Genomic DNA, 18771 nt, shown 5'->3' on the forward strand with positions numbered 1-18771 from the left:
AAAATGTATACAAAAAAAGAAATTATTGGAAATAAAGTTAGTTGATGATGATACATATACATTTTGTAAAACCGCCTCAGAAGATATATCACATGTCTTCTTTGAATGTCAGTTGTACGGAATTTTTGGCTTAAATTTGAAGAATTCCTTAATGATGACCTTCTAAACCAATACGACACTATCTAAATTAATCATAATGTTGGGACTGCCCTCAAATAACCAAGCAGTAAATCACATTTTACTACTTGCAAAAAGATTAATATATACTTCAAGCCTTAAACAGCAAGATATATCCTTTGCAGAATTTCTCAAGTTACTTAAAGACATATGCCATATTGAAAGGTTTATTGCAATGAAAAATAATAAATTCAGTTATTTTACTATGAAATGGCAACACTTAGATTCGGTACTCTGACATTTTAATTTAGCACAGATGCAGTTTGACCTACTGAAACTATTGTGTCCACTGCAGTAATAATATTTTCAAACCAACTCCTATTTATCTATATATGTGCACCCTCATATGTGTATACAATTTTGTACTAACTTGATGATGTAAATGCCAACACATGTCACTCTTCTGTCTGTACATGCAACTTGAAATGGAAGTGAAAAAAAGAACAAAAAAGAGAAAAGAAATCATATTCATCAAGGGTCTCTGATGTGGGTGATGGATGTCATCGTATCCCAATTACGCATATGGATGTTCGCGATGTCAGGCACTGGATTGTCTGGCCCAGAGCCGAGTACTTACTCACCGCCGTTTTATAGCTGGATTGCTGGAGTGTGGCGTTAAACAACAAACAAAACAACCAATAGATTGTAGATTCTTTGGGATGTTTCAAAAACGTAGTTGACTTCAGGGAAAGTTATATCCAAGTATCTCCAATATGTTTTAGCTGCTGTCACTAAATATCGAAATCATGCCAACTGGTTTGAAATTGTGACCTACGCAAAATATATTTAATATCTTTATATCACCACACAGAAGCAATCTGTCAGTTCTCGCGGTTGCAATCATGCGTTCTTTTGGCCAGGTATGTTTTGAAATTGTGACCTACGCAAAATATATTTAATATCTTTATATCACCACACAGAAGCAATCTGTCAGTTCTCGCGGTTGCAATCATACGTTCTTTTGGCCAGGTATGTGTGTAGAAATTGTGACCTACGCAAAATATCTTTAATATCTTTATATCACGACCCAGAAGCAATCTGTCAGTTTTCGCGGTTGCAATCACGCGTTCTTTTGGCCAGGTATGTGTGTAGCCGAACAATGTAAGAATGCCATTGATTATGGCCATTGCCCCCTAAACACTATTGTGACGAGTCAACAGTGGCGATATCTTGCTTACATTGATTTATTTAGCCGTTATGATTGATGTGACAATATTAGATGTATTTATGTCCTGTATTGATCCTGTTTCCTGTGACTCGTCTTTGCAAAGACCATGCACTTGTCAACGGAATGGTTGTAGTCTCCATCCTGGGTGTAAGCGGGTAAATCATTTGTCACCTGGCCCTAATATTGTTTGATTATTGTTTAACTCAGCAATATTCCAGCTAAACTGACGTACAAAGAAAGTACACACCTGGTGTTTTGGGATTATTTGAAAAGTGTTGTGATAATGACTGGTAACTTCGCAATTGGGCACGAAATCTATGTTGTTTTGGACTGGTAACTTCGCAATTGGGCACGAAATCTATGGTGTTTTGGCAACATATTAGGAAAGTCTGTGACTTAGAGATCATTGTAAAAGCTCTTTTCAAAACATTTACGTCGCTCGTTGGAAAATAATCCAAAAGCACCGGGTGTGTACTTTCCTTTGTACGTCACTTTATATGGCGGCGGTCTGTAAATAATCGAATCTGAACCAGACAACCAAGTGATGAACAACATGAGCATCGATCTACGCAATTGGGGTACGATGAAGTGTGTCAAACCAATATATAGTATGACCAGAAATTATTGAGAATTTTAGGAATATGTTTAATTGGATTTCTAGTATAAACAACCTTGACCAGCTATCAAGTGCTTGGTTTCATTCAAGAGAGACAACTCCGTTAATCCTTTTTTCATTAGTTTGTGAAGAGTTATCCCCCCTTTGTTTACTTGCTAGCAGACGGTATTTCAGTGATCCTCAGTATGGATGATTTAAAGAAGAGGAAGTTGATTTTAGAGTGTTATAAGAAGGACATCAGATCAGCTAAAGTGATTTCAAGTAGAATAGGCATCCCTTTGTCCACTGTTTATTGTGTTTTGGAAATATTGCAAATGGATATGGTATTGAGCACCACGGAGGCGCAGGTAGGCCCAGTAAATTGACTGTCGGTGACTGGAGGCGGCTTGGTATTCTTGTTTCTAAAAACAAACGAAGGAGTTTAGAAAACTTAAGGTTGGATAAGATTGATAGAGGAACTGTGGCTGTCTGTAAGGAGGCAATATGAACAGTGAGCGGTACACAGATATTCTCGAGGGACATTTACTTCCATCTGCTCACGTGTTCTATGGAAATGTTTGGATTTTCCAGCAGGACAACAACCCAAAATATCGTTCAAAGCATTCACAGGCCTGGTTTCGGACCCAAAATATGACATTATTAGATTGGCCAAGCTATAGCCCTGACCTAAATCCAATAGAAAATGTTTGGGGACTTATGAAGGAAAGTGTCAATAAGACAAATCTGACAAATATTGCTGAAATGAAAGAAGAGGTGGTCCGATATTGGGACAGCAAGGACCACGACTTTCTAACTTCTTTGATCAGTAGTATGCCCCGCCGCATTGAAGCCTGCATTGCTGCCCATGGTGACTTGACAAAATACTAACTGTTCACCTGTCTTTGAATCTGAAGTTATGTTCTGCTAATATTCACATTTAATATGTTAGTCATGAGTGAAAAAAATATAAAAAATTACAATCTTTAAATTCTCAATAATTTCTGGTTGTACTGTTTATGTTGCTAAATAGCTTCAGTACCAGTCGTGTTTACAGTACAGTCTGAAATGAGGCCGATGGTGCTGTAGTCCCGCACGACAGTTGATATTGAAGCTCATCAAGAGAACGTTGAGTTCAAGCCAGGTTTCCACATTCTACAGCAATAGCCATTAAGGCGGGATACAGTAATGTCATTGAACTATACATAAACCGTATGTACAACGAATGACAAATAATTGGTAAATTGCTTTACGGAAATTGCATCCGTTTTACTTTATAGCGCATAGTATCATTTATATAAATATTATCCATCTCATTATTTCGATGTCGAAATGCATTTTTTTTACAAAATCAGCATATTTGTGTACTGTGTGCCTTTGTATAGTGGCTGATTCGGGCATTTGCTTTATCAAGAGTGTGACCTTTGAAATACTGTGAGGACATTATTGGGTATACATCTATTTGGTTCATGTATTGTTTGATGCCCCTGCAGTTTCTTTACCAATCTCTCTGGCATATCTTGCAATCGATGTCCAAAATATAACACAATATATATTGTAATATTTCTCTTTCATGTTGTTCCTAATAAGGACATTTCCGCATTTATACATCTGAACAAAAAACGTTCATTTTGGATTTCGATTATTTTTGCCACCTAATCAATTTTGTACAATCTTATCAAAAAGCATCCATCGATGATGTGTGTACGCATGACTAAATCTTTTTGTGTTGTGGAGAAGCTTTGCTGTTTCATTTTTCCTTGCTGTGTTGTCCCACGGTTGTGCGTTCTATGGCGTATTTCGTCTCCTTGTGATGTAATAGCATGCTCTGTGTAGAAGTCTGTGTGATCGATTTTGTACATTGTGTACATGTTATTGACATGAATTCAAAACAGTATTCATGTCCTTTACATTACAACTGGGTTCTGTCATCGATTTCAACCACTGAATTGTTGGCAGATACGTAACTATTCTCCCGTGCATTTGCACCAGTTAAAATAAAAAATGTGATTCTATGCCAACAATCATGGGTAAGAATCAACCTGAAGCATTTGCATTTTGTAACAGATGGAATTGTTCGCTGCAATCTCTTCGGCCGCCTAGGGAGATATTAGCTTGAAACATGAAACATTTATAGACAGCATGACTCATCTCCAGTGTCGTTTGTCTTGTTGCACCACTGAAATATCACTATCACTTATCATATGTTTCTATTGAATAATTGCCTTGCATTTGCGTGTGTTTTGGACATATATCAAAAGTAGGACAGGGTATGCTCATCCTTAAGCGAACACCGGATAATAACACTATGCCATTTGTATTATGTACGTCTAATTCTAAATCTCTGGACGCCATGAGTAATAAATACTGTACGCCATTGACAATAAATACTGCTCTGGGGATGAGTATCTTTTTGCAAATTATTTGTGACTACCTCGGATTGTACGAAACCAGGAAATCCCACATGGTTTTATCAAAGAAGAGAAGTATGGAGACTCACTGGCCTATTAAATAATTGGGCGATAAGAATGACAAAGCCGAAACAATCAATCATTTCAGAAGATTGATGTTGGCACGTAACATGAAACCCTTTTGTTTTTGTAGCCTCTGAAGCATGGTGATCAAATTATTTAGCGGGAAGCAAGTCTTTCTTAAAAAAGGTCTTCAAAATCTTCCAAATATTGTCCAACTACAAGTTCCAATATAATACTTCTATATCATTCAGTTGATCACATTTGTAAAAGACCACGTTAAACAAAAACCAAACCAGAGCCAAAGGTCAATACCATGATGCCAACATCACTGCACAATTTGTGGGGCCATTTGTAGAACGCATTTGGCAACATTTCATGTTTAAAGATGAAAAGGTACATGCTGGCGTGACCAATTCCTCCAACAGCAAATCATGCATAGCATGCGATGACCAGTACCCAACCGTGGCCGTTTTCCTATTTACCACATCCGGGATATCAACATCAACGTCAAAGTGAAATCCACCGACTACTCTCAATGAACTCGGTGCTGCTCTTTCTGATGAGTGGAACAACCGGTCAAGATGACACTCACTGAATTATCAGAAACAAGCTCATGTTCGTGTCTTGTTTGTTTCTTGTTGTTTTAAGTCGCACTCTTTAAGAAGCAAAATTAATAATAATAGTAATTGTTGATTTATAATGCGCTTTTTCCATGTACAAGGCACATGCTCAAAGCCCTAACACAATGTGATATTATTATCTCGGATAACCCAAGCTGCCTGTAAGGGGCTAGAATGTTAATAGTCGCATGATTTATCCCACCGGGTGCCCATTCTTGCTGCTGGGTGAATAGAGGCATGTTTGAACTGCTACAGTGAGACCACATGTATCACCTGCGCTTCTTTGTGAGGCAGGACTGAAGTCCCAGAAACTCTCAGGAGTCAAGCTGCCAAACAGATTCACCCATCCAAGGACTCTCCGCGCCCAACGTTGCTAACTTCAACTGATATGTGACCTGAGCTCTACGCACAGGACCACACACCACCATAAATTCCATCTACGTGACTTCGTCGACGTGTTGCTGCCACACCTGATACGTATATAAGTAGCCATGGTAACAAAATGCAAATTTCGAATTGGCCCACGAACCTCTATAACCTATTGCGCCATCAACTGATAATATTCCACTGATCGCCAACTTCAAAGATATGGTCATTTCTATTTCCCTATTTATACAGAACAAAAGAAATGTATTGATGATTCTCAGTATCCCTTACTTTTTTGGTTCAGTATATCTCGATCGACCGGAAGTAATTAATATTTGTAGCAACTATCCGGAACGAAAGTCTGAAACAGCTTCAAAGGAGCGGAAATGTTGTGGCAATTATATACTAAATGTATTTCACATAATGACTGTATTTCCTGTCCTGTAAAAGCGAATGTAAGCATCGCATTAATAAATAACAGATGTGAAAATAATTAGTACAATTGGGACAATTGGGACACATATCGATGCTATTTACTGTGGTTGAAGTGGTTGAAGAACACTTAATCTTTCCATACGATTATGTCAATCTGTCAATACCAGCTTTCAGTTGTCAAATGACTTGCATTTCTGGCTTAGAGCAGCATTGTTATTTGTCGACGTCCAGAAACATATGATAAAAGGTAAGTGTCCGCACTAATAGGTTTCCTGATTTAGCAACTAAGAAAATGTATTTCACTTGTAAAATTCCCTGTTAACGAAAATAAACGTTACGAAGGAGTTCAAGTGATGCTAATGACTGCGTCTAGTATTGGCCTGGGGAATCTTTTATTTAGTATGACCTTTTCCGCAAGTCCATCTCAGAGTCATTGTATACCTAACGAAGCCTACAAGAAAACCCTTCATGAGTTACCATCACTACTTCCCTTTGTCGACCGCTTCCTTTCAACCAATCAAATTCAACACGGTGGCATCTTGCCGAAAATCGATTGCTTGTCTTTGCAGACAGCAAGGGTAGGTTTCACCACAGCTTTAACTCCTTGGTAGACACTACTTTTTGCAATACAATCAACACATCATCAACACAAATATTTCAGATCATGTTTGTAACAGTCTAGAAGTATAACATAACGTGACATTGTGAAAGGCACCGTATTGTCTGTTTACTACATTAAGTACCCGACTCTATTGTTATGCTGTCGATATGATAAATTCATGAGAAGCTTTCCATCCAGATCGATCTAAAAATCATTGTGTTTCGGTTTCCATGTATATCGCCTGGCGGGTAGAAAATCAATGTCGAGACAAACGCGTTGACAGAGAGGCAAGGCAAGGCACGGACGCGTGTTCAGACCCACATTTGCTTATATCCGTCACGTTACACTGGGATTTGAAGATAATCCGTGGACAATATAAAGGTAAAGTTGATATTTACTGTTAATTACTTAGTCCATGTCCATGTTGTGGCCAGACAACTATAGGTGGTTGAACAGAGGGAGGAATGACACTGGAAGCTGTGTCACGGAATTGTCAATACCTACAGTAGGTAGTCATTGATCGCCTCACTGCGTGATGTGCACTAGCATCGTGATCGTACACCCGTCTCTTCATCAGGGATATTCTGTTGGCATGATCACCAACCGAAAGACTAGCTTCACTCGTTCACATGCATATTTCTAATGTTTCCGATAAGTATGTACATGCAAATGGGTTCAGCAGTATGAAAAGTCACACATATACATTTCACATGTTATGACGTCCATGTCGGCCCAGAGCACAGTTCAATGGATACATTGGTGAAATGTATACTCTGACAATTCAAGACATGGGAAGTCAATATTAATGTTCCCGACTTGTTGTCACCAACGTCGTTACAATGTCAATCACTATGGTGCAGATGCTGTCACGGAGTTGTTATTTTGCACAGCTTCTATTTCCAAGTAGACATGTGCTTCAAACTGAAACGGCGCGGTTGGGTAGCCTAGTGGTTAAAGCGTCTGCTCGTTACACCGCAGACCCGGGTTCGATTCACCACATGGGTACAACGTGTGAAGCCCATTTCTGGTGTCCCCCGCCGTGATATTGTTGGAATATTGCTAAAAGCGGCGTAAAACTAAAAGCTCCAAACTGAAACATTAAACTCCTTGAATATCCTTTCACAACGGAACCAAGGATTCCAAACAAACGTACCACTCACGTCTATCCACACGACAAACTTTCGTTTACACCCTTGTGGTATTTCAATGACTACATGACGAATCATTGTTATCTGTGAGAAGCACGCCATCAGTCACACATATAGTTGAGGTATATCGTACAAGCAAAGTTACAGTGCCCATAAACCATGACTTTGCTATGTATATTTGACGTTGCATATTGAAGAGTGAGTGAGTGAGTTTGGTTTTACGTGAGTTTGGTTTAGCAATATTCCAGCAATATCACGAAGGGGGACACCAGAAATTGTCTTCACACATTGTACCAATGTAGGGAATCGAACGCGGGTCCTCAGCGTGAGCGAAAGCTTTAACCACTAGGCTACTCCGCCCCTTTATGTTGAAGAAAAAACGTCTACTGTCACACAATTTAGACGTTCTGTATTACCACTAGAAACTGAAAAGGACAAGGCTCAAACATATTGCTTGAAGAAAGAGCCTTTAAACTTTGTTATCAAACCAGGTAGAGTACGTTTTGTTAATATATAATAATGAGTATAATTATAAAAGTTATCGTTAATAATGTAGTTGAATTTTTAGTTCATGATACTTTTTAAACATACAAGTCTTGTAACTTCCAAAACATGGAAAACATATATTTTGAGTATTCAATATTCTCGCCCATGGGCCAAAATGTTTTTCGCCCATTGGCGGATTTTTTAATATCGCTCTAAATTAGTCGAATTAGTGTCAAAATGAGTTGAAATTTGTGTCATGACGCTTACAAACATACACTCATTCATTTACAACCCTCCGAAACATGGAAAACACATATTTTGAGTAAAAGTAAATATTCTCGCCCATGGGCCAACCTATTTTCGCCCATGGGCGAGTTTTAATATCGTTCTTAGTTCGTCGAATTAAGTCAATATGAGTTGAATTTTGTTTCATGATGGGCGAGCAGAGTATAATTATAAATAATGTAATAAGTATTAAATGTTTAGAGAATACCTTTTACGGATACAAGTTTGGTAACACACAAAGGACACGTTCAACATTCTAATGTGATGTGGAAACAATTACCTCATTAGGCACAGTGCTAAGTATATTTATACTGCTTTTCAACAGAGAATGTCAAGCCACCATTATAAATAATGTCATAAGTATAAAATGTTTAAAGAATACCTTTAAGGATACAATTCTGGTAACATCCAAGGACACGTTCAACATTCTAATGTGATGTGGAAACAATTACCTCATTAGGCACACTGCTAAGTATATTTATACTGCTTTTCAACAGAGAATGTCAAGCCACCAGTATAAATAATGTAATAAGTTTAAAATGTTTAGAGAATACCTTTGACGGATACAAGTTTGGTAACACCCAAGGACACGTTCAACATTCTAATGTGATGTGGAAACAATTACCTCATTAGGCACACTGCTAAGTATATTTATACTGCTTTTCAACAGAGAATGTCAAGCCTGAATATGTAGACAGTTAATAGTACCTTTGTCATATGATAGAAAGTGGTATTTGTGCGTCCGTGTATGTGTACAAGAGCGACACGTTTCATTCATGTATTTGCAATGGCGGGTGTTGCCATCAATAATCGAGAGAATGAACCTCCTTTCTATTGAGATAGGGCCGTTTACAACCATGGCCATGTTAGAATAGTGTCGCTGTCCCCATCTCATCCACAATGTCATAACTTTGGACGAATGTCTCTCCCTAATGACAGTTGGATGGTTAATTCTATCGTCGTGCCATACGAACCCGGCTCATATACGAACTATAGTAGCGATGGGTAAAAGAACTTATCATAACAGATGTTACACCTTCGATAATCGAGGATGGGACACATTTGCTTCATAGGTGGCCTAGTTAGGCGCTTCAATTTGGGGTACAGAGTTGCGTCCCCTAGATATTTCCGGATTATGTTTCCATGAGCGTCTGCCTTGGTGGACGTGTTTGCCGGTATACCGAGGTGGTTAACGTCCAAGACTTCTTTCAGTGCTCCCATGTCCTATACTCGAATTGATGTAATACAGAACATCAGTGCAAAAGAACACCCAGCTCCGACTATCCTCATAGACATACTCCGCCCGGTGTAAAGTGAAAAATAGCTGTGAAAATTACTTGAATGGATCACTGAAATCATTGATGACACCAGGTGTTCGCAGCACCCGCCATTCACAAGATCCGCCGAAAAATGGAAGTAAACTACTGGGCAAAAGAAAGTTATCACCGACTTCATTTGATAAATAAAAAATAGAAACAACGACGTATGTGAGATTTATGATTATTATTTTACAAAAGAAATCATTTTCCATTAATTTGACTGTAAATTCATTGTAATGCTGGTCTTATATTTGACACAATTCGTTAAGAAAGAATCAAGGGGTCAAAAGTAAAAATTACACAAATTAGAGTTCATTCACATCATGAGACAGGAGTCATCAATAGCGAGCGTGCCCACGCTTGGCATCCATACACTCCAACACACGTCTCCTCATTGACAGGTACCCTGTTCCATAAGTCTAAAGAGTCTGTTTAAGTTTCTGTCGGATCGCTGGAGGAGGTACACGCTGTCTCAACTGACGATCAAGATGATCCCAGAGATGTTCAATGGGGTTCAAGTCTGGAGAACGCGCTGACCAAGGCAAATCGTTGACGGTAGTCTCGAACAATTCTGGCGGTGTGATGACTTGCGTTGTCGTGCTGCAAAATGACTCCTCTTGGCTGTTGGCACCACAAAAGGTCTCAACGCTTCATCCCTGTATCGTTGGGCATTCAGATTTCCTCGGATGACTACCAGTCTTCTTGTTCTCTTGCCACTAATGTTGCCCCATACCATGACGCCTCCTCCATCGTACGGATCAACTTCTTGAACGCAGTTTGGCACCCGTATCTATAATCTACGTGGAAAATCTCGAACTCTGCCATCGTTTTTGAACAGACTGAACAGACTATCATCTGTAAAGAACACTCTGTCCCATTCACGTCGCTGCCACAGACGTACAGTCCATGCTCATTGCTGTCTGCGTTGACTGTATAGACGGGGCAAGACTATTCCACGGAAGGGGCGGTAGGCTTGTATACCAGTCATACCAAGTCGTCGAAGGACTGTTCGTCTTCTGATGGCGTGTCCTAGCGCTGTCGCCGCCGTTGACGTCGCCGTCAATCACGAATCTGTTCCGGGTGTGGATCTGCCAAGTGTAGCCGGTGTCGTGACTCGTGGTCTTCCCGATCTTGGGCTATCTTTGGCTATCTTGCTGATAGCGGTTTATCAGTTTCCTGATGGTTGCGGGGTGGTTGGGTAGCCAAGTGGTTAAAGCGTTGGCTTGTCACGCCGAAGACCCGGGTTCGAATCCCCACATGGGTACAATGTGTGAAGCCCATTTCTGGTGTCCCCAGCCGTGATGTGGCTGGAATATTGATAAAAGCGGCGTAAAACCAAACTCAATCAGTCAGTCCTGATGGTGGGTTCGCCGTAGTTAAAGGATCTGGTCAGCTGATGTTGTGATACCCACACATTGCCATACCGATCGCCCTGTCTCGTTGCGCTTGCGTAAGTCTTGGCATATTCGTGGTGGGTACTGCATCCTTGCTCTGTCCAACATCGATATTTTTGCTACAATTATGTAGGTGCATTTGAACCAATGTTCCACAATTACGTGTTTCAAGTTTTGAAAAATGCCTGATTCGTACGAAGTTTTCGTACAGCTGTGTTGTTATCGGGACCATGTTGCGTTTTGGCGAATGTTTTCAGCTTGGGTTCAAAACCTGTACCGGCGTTTTTACTTTTTTTATACAATTACTTTAAAAGCGATATATTTCTTTTGCCCGGTAGTTTATTTTGTGCCTAACGCAAAACTAAAATGTTCTCACTAAAATGAAACTGATTCGATCATGCCAGTATTGTTCACAGTGAAACAATAAATTTTATGTTCATCAACAAAAATGTAATCCTGATTTAATGCTCACACATGTGGTTGATTTTCAGCAAGAACAAGTATAATTCATATATTTAAGATTTCAAGGATATCATAGAAATACCTTATTTCACAATACGGCTATTTAGACTAAATGATTAATTCCTAATTACCTTCACAATGACGCCATAGAATAAGATCCTTTCAAATGACTTATACCAAACTTTGATGAAGTTATAATCACATATTAATATCGATTTGGCACAATATTTTGATTCTTATAATTTAAAAAACTTTGGTAATTATTTCTTAAAAATAATCTGACTGTTATGAATTTAGGACTCAGTCAAATGGTGGTGTTATATAGCAAAATTTGATAAAGTTTAAATCGCATGTTATTATAGATTTATAACATTTTTTCATTCTTTCAATTAAAATAGTTTTGTTATTTTTTTATTTGTAATTTGACTTATGAATTTAGGACTTGGCCAAATGGCTGTGTATCGGAGTCCACGCGACCCTTGAAGATCCGGGTTAGAACTGATCTTCAATAACCTATGCTTGTCGTAAGAGGCGACTAACGGGATCGGGTTGTCAGGCTGACTGACTTGGTTGACACATGTAATTGTTTTCCGGTTGCGTAGATCGATGCTTATCCTGTTGATCACTGGATTGTCTGGTCAAGACTTTGGTTGACTCGTCATGCCGTGGAGTTTTCGTTCTCAGAGAATAATGATAGAGCCAAGCTTTGCTAGAATGCTCGAGAACTGTGTAAGAGCTATATAAAGGCTGGTTGTTGAGTTGTGCGACGATACTTTTCACATGACTAGATTTATACACATTTTTCTACCATCATCTCAAGAGCGATCGTGCGTGCCTATTCAACTGTTGTCATTGTAAACAACCTTCAATCAGTATAACTGTTCTCACTGTAAATGTCAAGACTCTGGTGAGTTAATATTTTATATTTGTGACCCAACATTTAAGATTTGTGACTCAATTGCATTGTACTAGATATCTGTATTGTCATTCTTTGTAGCTTACTCATTGTTTGCTCAATATATTATTAACTATTTAGACTTGTCTGTGTTCTATTTTGCTGGTTCAAACGGGACTCTTAAACCTTTTTTCACGGCAAATTATTAACCGTAACAATTTTCAATATTACTTTGTAAGTAAACTATTTAGTCATAAACAAATTAGTTATAAATTATTAAATTGGATAATTAGTGAGTGAGTTTAGGTTTACTATGCTTTTAGCAATATTCCAGCAATATCACGGCGGGGAAAAACCATAAATGGTCTTCACACATTGTACCTATGTGGGGAATCGATCCTGGGTCTTCGGCGTGACGATCGAACGCTTTAGCCACTGGGCTACCCCAAAGTCCCTAATGGGATAATTAAATGAAATATAGATTAAATGTTGATATAGAATATCGCCTGTTTTCATGGAATGGATAAAGTTTATTTTAAACACAACTTTTATCACCCCATCTCCTGTTATATAGCTCTACGGCTTATTTTATTCGATGGTGACATTTGCTGAGCTCTCAAATTTCAAAGCTGGTCTGATCGCATCAATTTCATTACGCATTTCAAACTAGGAGCAAGAACTCGTATTACCATGGCGACGCATTAACTTGGTGATTGTTGGCAGTGTTCCAGATAGAAGCAGTATCAGCTTATTGTACCACGAACAACAAGTCAAATACTCAAATAAAATCGTTGAAAACATATTGAAGCTTTGGTGTACCGTATCTTTAAACAGGTGCGTGTCATTTCGTGTCACCAATAAATTGATTTCCGTCCTCATAACCGTGCACTGTCATTAGCTAGAAATACAGCAATTGAATTCTCTTTAAGTTAAGGGGGGTTGGGAGCCTATTGGTTAAAGCGTTCGTCACGCCGAAGACCCGGTTCAATTCCCCACACTGTATGAAGCCTGTCTCGGGTTTTCTCGGCCGTGATATAAGTCAAAATATTGCTAAAAAACATGTTCAGTCACTCACATACTAACTCACTTGCTTTGTTTTCGTTATTTTATACTCTTAAAATTTTTAGTGAACCTGAACTTTCAATTTGAATAGGAAGTATAAGCGTTAACAATCTTTTCAAGGACAGACATCTTATGAACGCGCGCACCACCATTTCTCTTCATAACCATCCCTAAACACAACGCTTGGGATGCACGTGCACAACGCAGTAGCCCCATACACGTGCATGGGGTGTCAGTTTTGGTTTTTGACGGTTTTCAAGAAGGTCGATAAATCACTGAAGACCATTAATTTTGATAATCATCTTGTTGTTAGTGTTTGTTTCTAATCAGTTTTTTTGTTTGAAAATGAAAATCGTATACATGCAAATTTCACGTCATACACCAATCATATTTCAAGAGCGATTACTGTTCAAACAACTATGGTCAAAAAGAAGTGGTGATGCTATCTCAAAACTTTCATTATTATAATATCAATATCGATTGACTCCGATATGTATCCCATTTTTTCAATCGTAAATTAAAAATTGAAGTTGACCTACTTTTTTTAAAGATAATAATTAGCCCCCAAATCCAAACATACAAAGCTCTGAAAGATGGCAGCGTTTCAATTGTACAAATGAGTAGTATGGTATTGCCTGGTTTGAAACAGTGTGCCTGGTACCCGTCACAACTGATACTAGGCGCGGTGGGGTAGCCTAGTGGTTAAAGCGTTCGCTTGTCACCCGGGTTCGATTCCCCACATGGGCACATTGTGTGGATCCCATTTCCGGTGTCCCCCGCCCTGATATTGCTGGAATATTGCTAAAAGCGGCGTACAAATCCAACTCACGCACTCACTGATACTGGACCTAGATTTTCGAAGCTCGCCTAGTGTTAAGATGGTTAAGTGCCACACATTAACATGAACTTACGACTATCTTAGCTCTAAGAGAGCTTCGAAAATGTAGGCCCTGGTCGATTATGTACTCAAATGGCTGAAAAAGTTTCCGGAGCACTGTTATTGAACATGAAGTGTGTTTGTGGCGCTTGAACTGCTTGTTATCAATGAAGCATCCTGCTTCGCGTGTCTTGTCGATGGCCACATGCATGCTGGAAATTTATCGTTTAGATTTCTAAAGTTTGATGACATGATCATAACAGGTTGTTTTCTTCAGATATTCATGCAACACTCTCCATCCAGCATACAGACGCCTGATGTTAGTTTAGGCTTGCCCCTTCTCTTAAAACAAACACCAAACAAGATCATGTCAACGAAAAGATCAATCATCGGCACTTTTGTCTTCCTTGTTTAAATGTAAAGGAAGTAGTGTTTGCGTCATCAATCAATGGCCTGTCGTTTGAAATCCACGGAGAAGCATTCAACCAACAAGTCAACCACAATGACTCTGTGCGCCAAACCCACTCCTTAAACTTTCAACGCCATAATCATAGAGTTTAGAATTTTTACATCAGTTTACGCTAAATCAATCAATTGTCAGTCTGATGTATTTTGTCAAACGCCGGATGCTGGATATTGTATAAATGCCAAAACATCGGCATGAAATTTTCCATTCACTGGGTTTTTTTCAATTCAATAATAGTAATGGTAATTATAACAAGAGTCATCAGAAGATGACATATCCCCCCAGCCCCACATCTTTGAAAGAACAAATCGTCTGACAGTTACTTAGCTTGATTTTAGACTAAGTGCAAATCGTTTCCATGGAAATCATGAAAAACATAAATGCAAATAGCAAAAGGCACCACTTCAAGATCTGCCTAACATATCTGCTAAGTTTTACTGAAAGATGTTTAAGAAGTTTTTGAGCTGTGATCCGGAAACGAAACATACCCCTCCCTTTTGAGATTAAGTCCGAATCGTTTCCATGGAAACCGAGAAAAATAAAAATGACAAAAATCTGCAAAATAGCAAAAGGCACCACTTTGGGATCTGCCTAACATATCTGCCAAGTTTTGCAGAAAAGAAATTAAGAAGTTTTCGAGTTGTGCTCCGGAAACAAAACCTAACCCTCCTTTTTGAGACTAAGTCCGAATCGTCTCCATGGAAACCAAGTAAAGTACAAATGCCAAATATCTGCAAATAGCAAAAGGCACCACTTTGGGATCTGTCTCATATATCTGCCAAGTTCTGTAGAAAGATATTGAACGGTAACGGTTTTCAAGTTGTTCTCCGGAAACGAAACCCATCCCTCCTTTTTGAGACTAGGTCCGAATCGTTTCCATGGAAACCGAGAAAAATAAAAATGACAAAAAGATGTAAGGCATCACTTTGGGATCTGCCTAACATATCTGCCAAGTTTTGTTGAAAGATATTAAGAAGTTTTTGCGTTGTGCTCCGGAAACGAAACCCACCCCTCCTTTTTGAGACTAAGTCCAATCGTTTCCATTGAAACTGAGAAAAATGAAATTACAAAAAGCTGTAAAGAGTGAAAGGCATCACATATCTGCCAAGTTTTGCAGAAAAGAAATTAAGAAGTTTTCGAGTTGTGCTCCGGAAACAAAACCAACCCCTCCCTATTGAGACTAAGTCCGAATAGTTTCCATGGAAACCTAGAAAAATAAATATGACAAAAATCTACAAAAAGCAAAAGGCACCACTTCAAGATCTGTCTCATATATCTGCCAAGTTCTGTAGAAAGATATTGAACGGTTTTCAAGTTGTTCTCCGGAAACGAAACCCACCCCTCCTTTTTGAGACTAAGTCCGAATCGTTTCCATGGAAACCAAGAAAAATATATATAACAAATATCTGTAAATAGTAAAAGGCACCACTTTAGGTTCTGTTTGATATATCTACCAAGAGTTGCAGAAAAATACAGAAAGGTTTCTGAGTTATGCTCCGGAAACGAAGCCCACCCCTCCCTTTAAGACTAAGTCCAAAACGTTTCCATGGAAACCGAGAAAAATAAAAATGACAAAAATCTGTAAATAGTAAAAGGCACCACCTTAGGTTCTGTTTGATATATCTACCAATTTTTGTTGAAAAATATCGAACGGTCTTGGAATTAGGCTCCGGAAACAAAATGATTACGGACGGACGGACAGACGGACGAGGCGACGACTATATCCCCCGCATTACATGCCGGGGATAATAATAATTTAATGATGGGGAATGATTATGCACGCCTCTCAGTAGTTGGCCAGCATTGTCCTTCCGAAATTGCCTGATGCACTTGTGGATGACGGCCCACAAACTGCAACCACCGCTGTTGGCCTCGAAAATCTTAAGTTCTGTTCCGATTCTAAGTGCTTTTCTGGGGATCCATTGCATATTTTGTTCAAGTCAATTTATAATCAAATCTTATAAACTGATCTGTGTATCCTGATAACTAGAGGAACACCATACAGTTTCCAATGACAAAGAGCAACAAACGTGTAATAAGCAGAATCTACAAAAGATAAACCGATTTGAGAGAAAATTAACTAAAAAAGAACAGATATCTTCTTGATAGAATCTTGCTTAAAAATACGTTCCTCGGGAAAATCTGTGACTATAAGTAAAAAATCAATTTGGAAAAAATATTAAGCAAAACCAAATCTTTTATTCTTTGAAGGCAACTTTGAATATTTGGACAGAATGGAAAAGAAAGTAGGACAAGAAAGAAACAAAATAAACTGTTCCACACTGATGAAAAACAATTGTACAGGCAATTCAATGCAACAGATGGCACTGATCATAAAAGACTCACCATGCATGGATTCTAATGAAAGGTTTTGGAAACAGTTGTGGTCTATCCCCGACAATTGCAACCTTGAGGAACCATGGGTAGAGGAATACAGTAATACTATACATGACAAAATAAAGTCGCAAATTTGTGTATCATCATACCTATTGTCTGCAAAAAGTTAATTAAAAAGTCCCAATTTAATACGGTGCCAAGGGCTGATGCTATCCGAAACCGGTATTGGAAACTTATTCCTTGTCTCTAAACACTTTACTTCACTGTTTCGTCTATCTTGTGGATACAGGGGATGTGCTGTAGTTCTGTAGAAGTCGAACAATACTTCTCCCAAGGAACGGCGATTTGGCTGATTCCAAACTTCCGCCCCGTTACGTGTCTGAATACACAATAGAAACTACTTACAGGATGCCGTGAAGATCTTGCTCATCCTACTGCTCTTCCAATGGTATTATTTATATGGAGAAGAAGCAGCCAGAAAGGGACACTGGAGTTCCTGGGATCAATTCTTGGTTATAAAAATAATTCTGAAAGATTCAAAATCTCATCTTCGTAACCTCTCAAAGTGCTGGATTGATTACAGAAAAGCAGTGAAGATTCTGTACCTCACGAATGGATTTGGTCGCAAGAATGTATTGACTTCCCTGAGCGAGTACCTGTTTTACTTAAGTCTTTAAAAATAGTTGCTTAACTAACTCGAGATGTGTCCGCAAGTGGAGGTGCTGACCTCAGAACACATTTCCATTAAAAGGGGAATATTTCAGGGCGATTCTTTTCGCCCTTCGCATCTGTCTGCCGCTAAATCCGTCTACCGTTTTGCTTAGCAATGAGGAGGGTTATCGTCCTGGCCCTCATCAGCACAGCACCTCTTACTCACCTCCAGTACACGGAGACCTTGAACTTCTTGAAAATGGAGAGTGTACGCTGAAGAAAAATATTCTACTTGTCGAGTTTTTTTCCAATGACATAGGAATGTCCTTCGGGATCGACAACATTCTTCATCTGAAACGTGCCGAAGGAGGATCATTCAGTCTACTTGGTAGAGGAGTTATTGAATATTTCGTTGAGCGTCAGGCCTATACGTACTTAAGGATATAGGGTAGAGACAAACTCCAGAACGACCGTATAATGAACAAACTACGGGCAGAATGCGAAATTTAATCTAGATTTGAGAAATTGTGAAGTTCAGAGCTGAACGTTCGTAACAAAGTCATGGCGATAAATCCTTTTTCTGTGTCCATCCTTTCATATGTTTTGGTATTGTTGATTAGACGAAGACTTTATGTGGAGTGTGTTGAGGAGAAGAGCGACCCTGCTGAGTCCTTCGCTTGGTTGAAGTTGGTTCGCTGTTACTGATCAGAAGACCTTCTGTTTGTAGGCCATGATCAGTTACTCGTCAACGTCAAGTGTGATTTTACGTCAAAATGTAGATAGTGGATGAATTTAACGAGACTGTCCAACGTCTTGTGAGTGGATGCCCAGTCTTGGCACAGACACAGTATCTTAAACGACGTGACGTCGTTGCTCGGTCCGTTTATAACCGTCTTTTCATGCTTGTGGCTTGCAGGTCCTTACATGGTACAACCCAAAATATGTCGACAACGTCA

General features: G+C 39.1%; 1 protein-coding gene across 2 annotated transcripts in view; it reads left to right on the forward strand.

Annotated features, from left to right (window-relative positions):
* Positions 1-6023: 6023 nt before the first annotated feature.
* Positions 6024-18771, forward strand: part of LOC124272269 — a 52955-nt gene continuing 40207 nt past the window's right edge. Inside the window, exon 1 of one of the 2 annotated variants that reach the window (XM_046707436.1) lies at positions 6024-6079. The gene's annotated coding sequence lies outside the window, so the exon portion shown is untranslated. Of the gene's footprint in view, positions 6080-6694; positions 6815-18771 lie in introns of those variants that run through there. The other variant, XM_046707434.1, reaches the window with a different exon arrangement.

This window comes from Haliotis rubra, unplaced genomic scaffold, assembly GCF_003918875.1.
Source record: "Haliotis rubra isolate DU_JTF1 unplaced genomic scaffold, ASM391887v1 Scf168, whole genome shotgun sequence".
NCBI lineage: Eukaryota > Metazoa > Mollusca > Gastropoda > Lepetellida > Haliotidae > Haliotis > Haliotis rubra.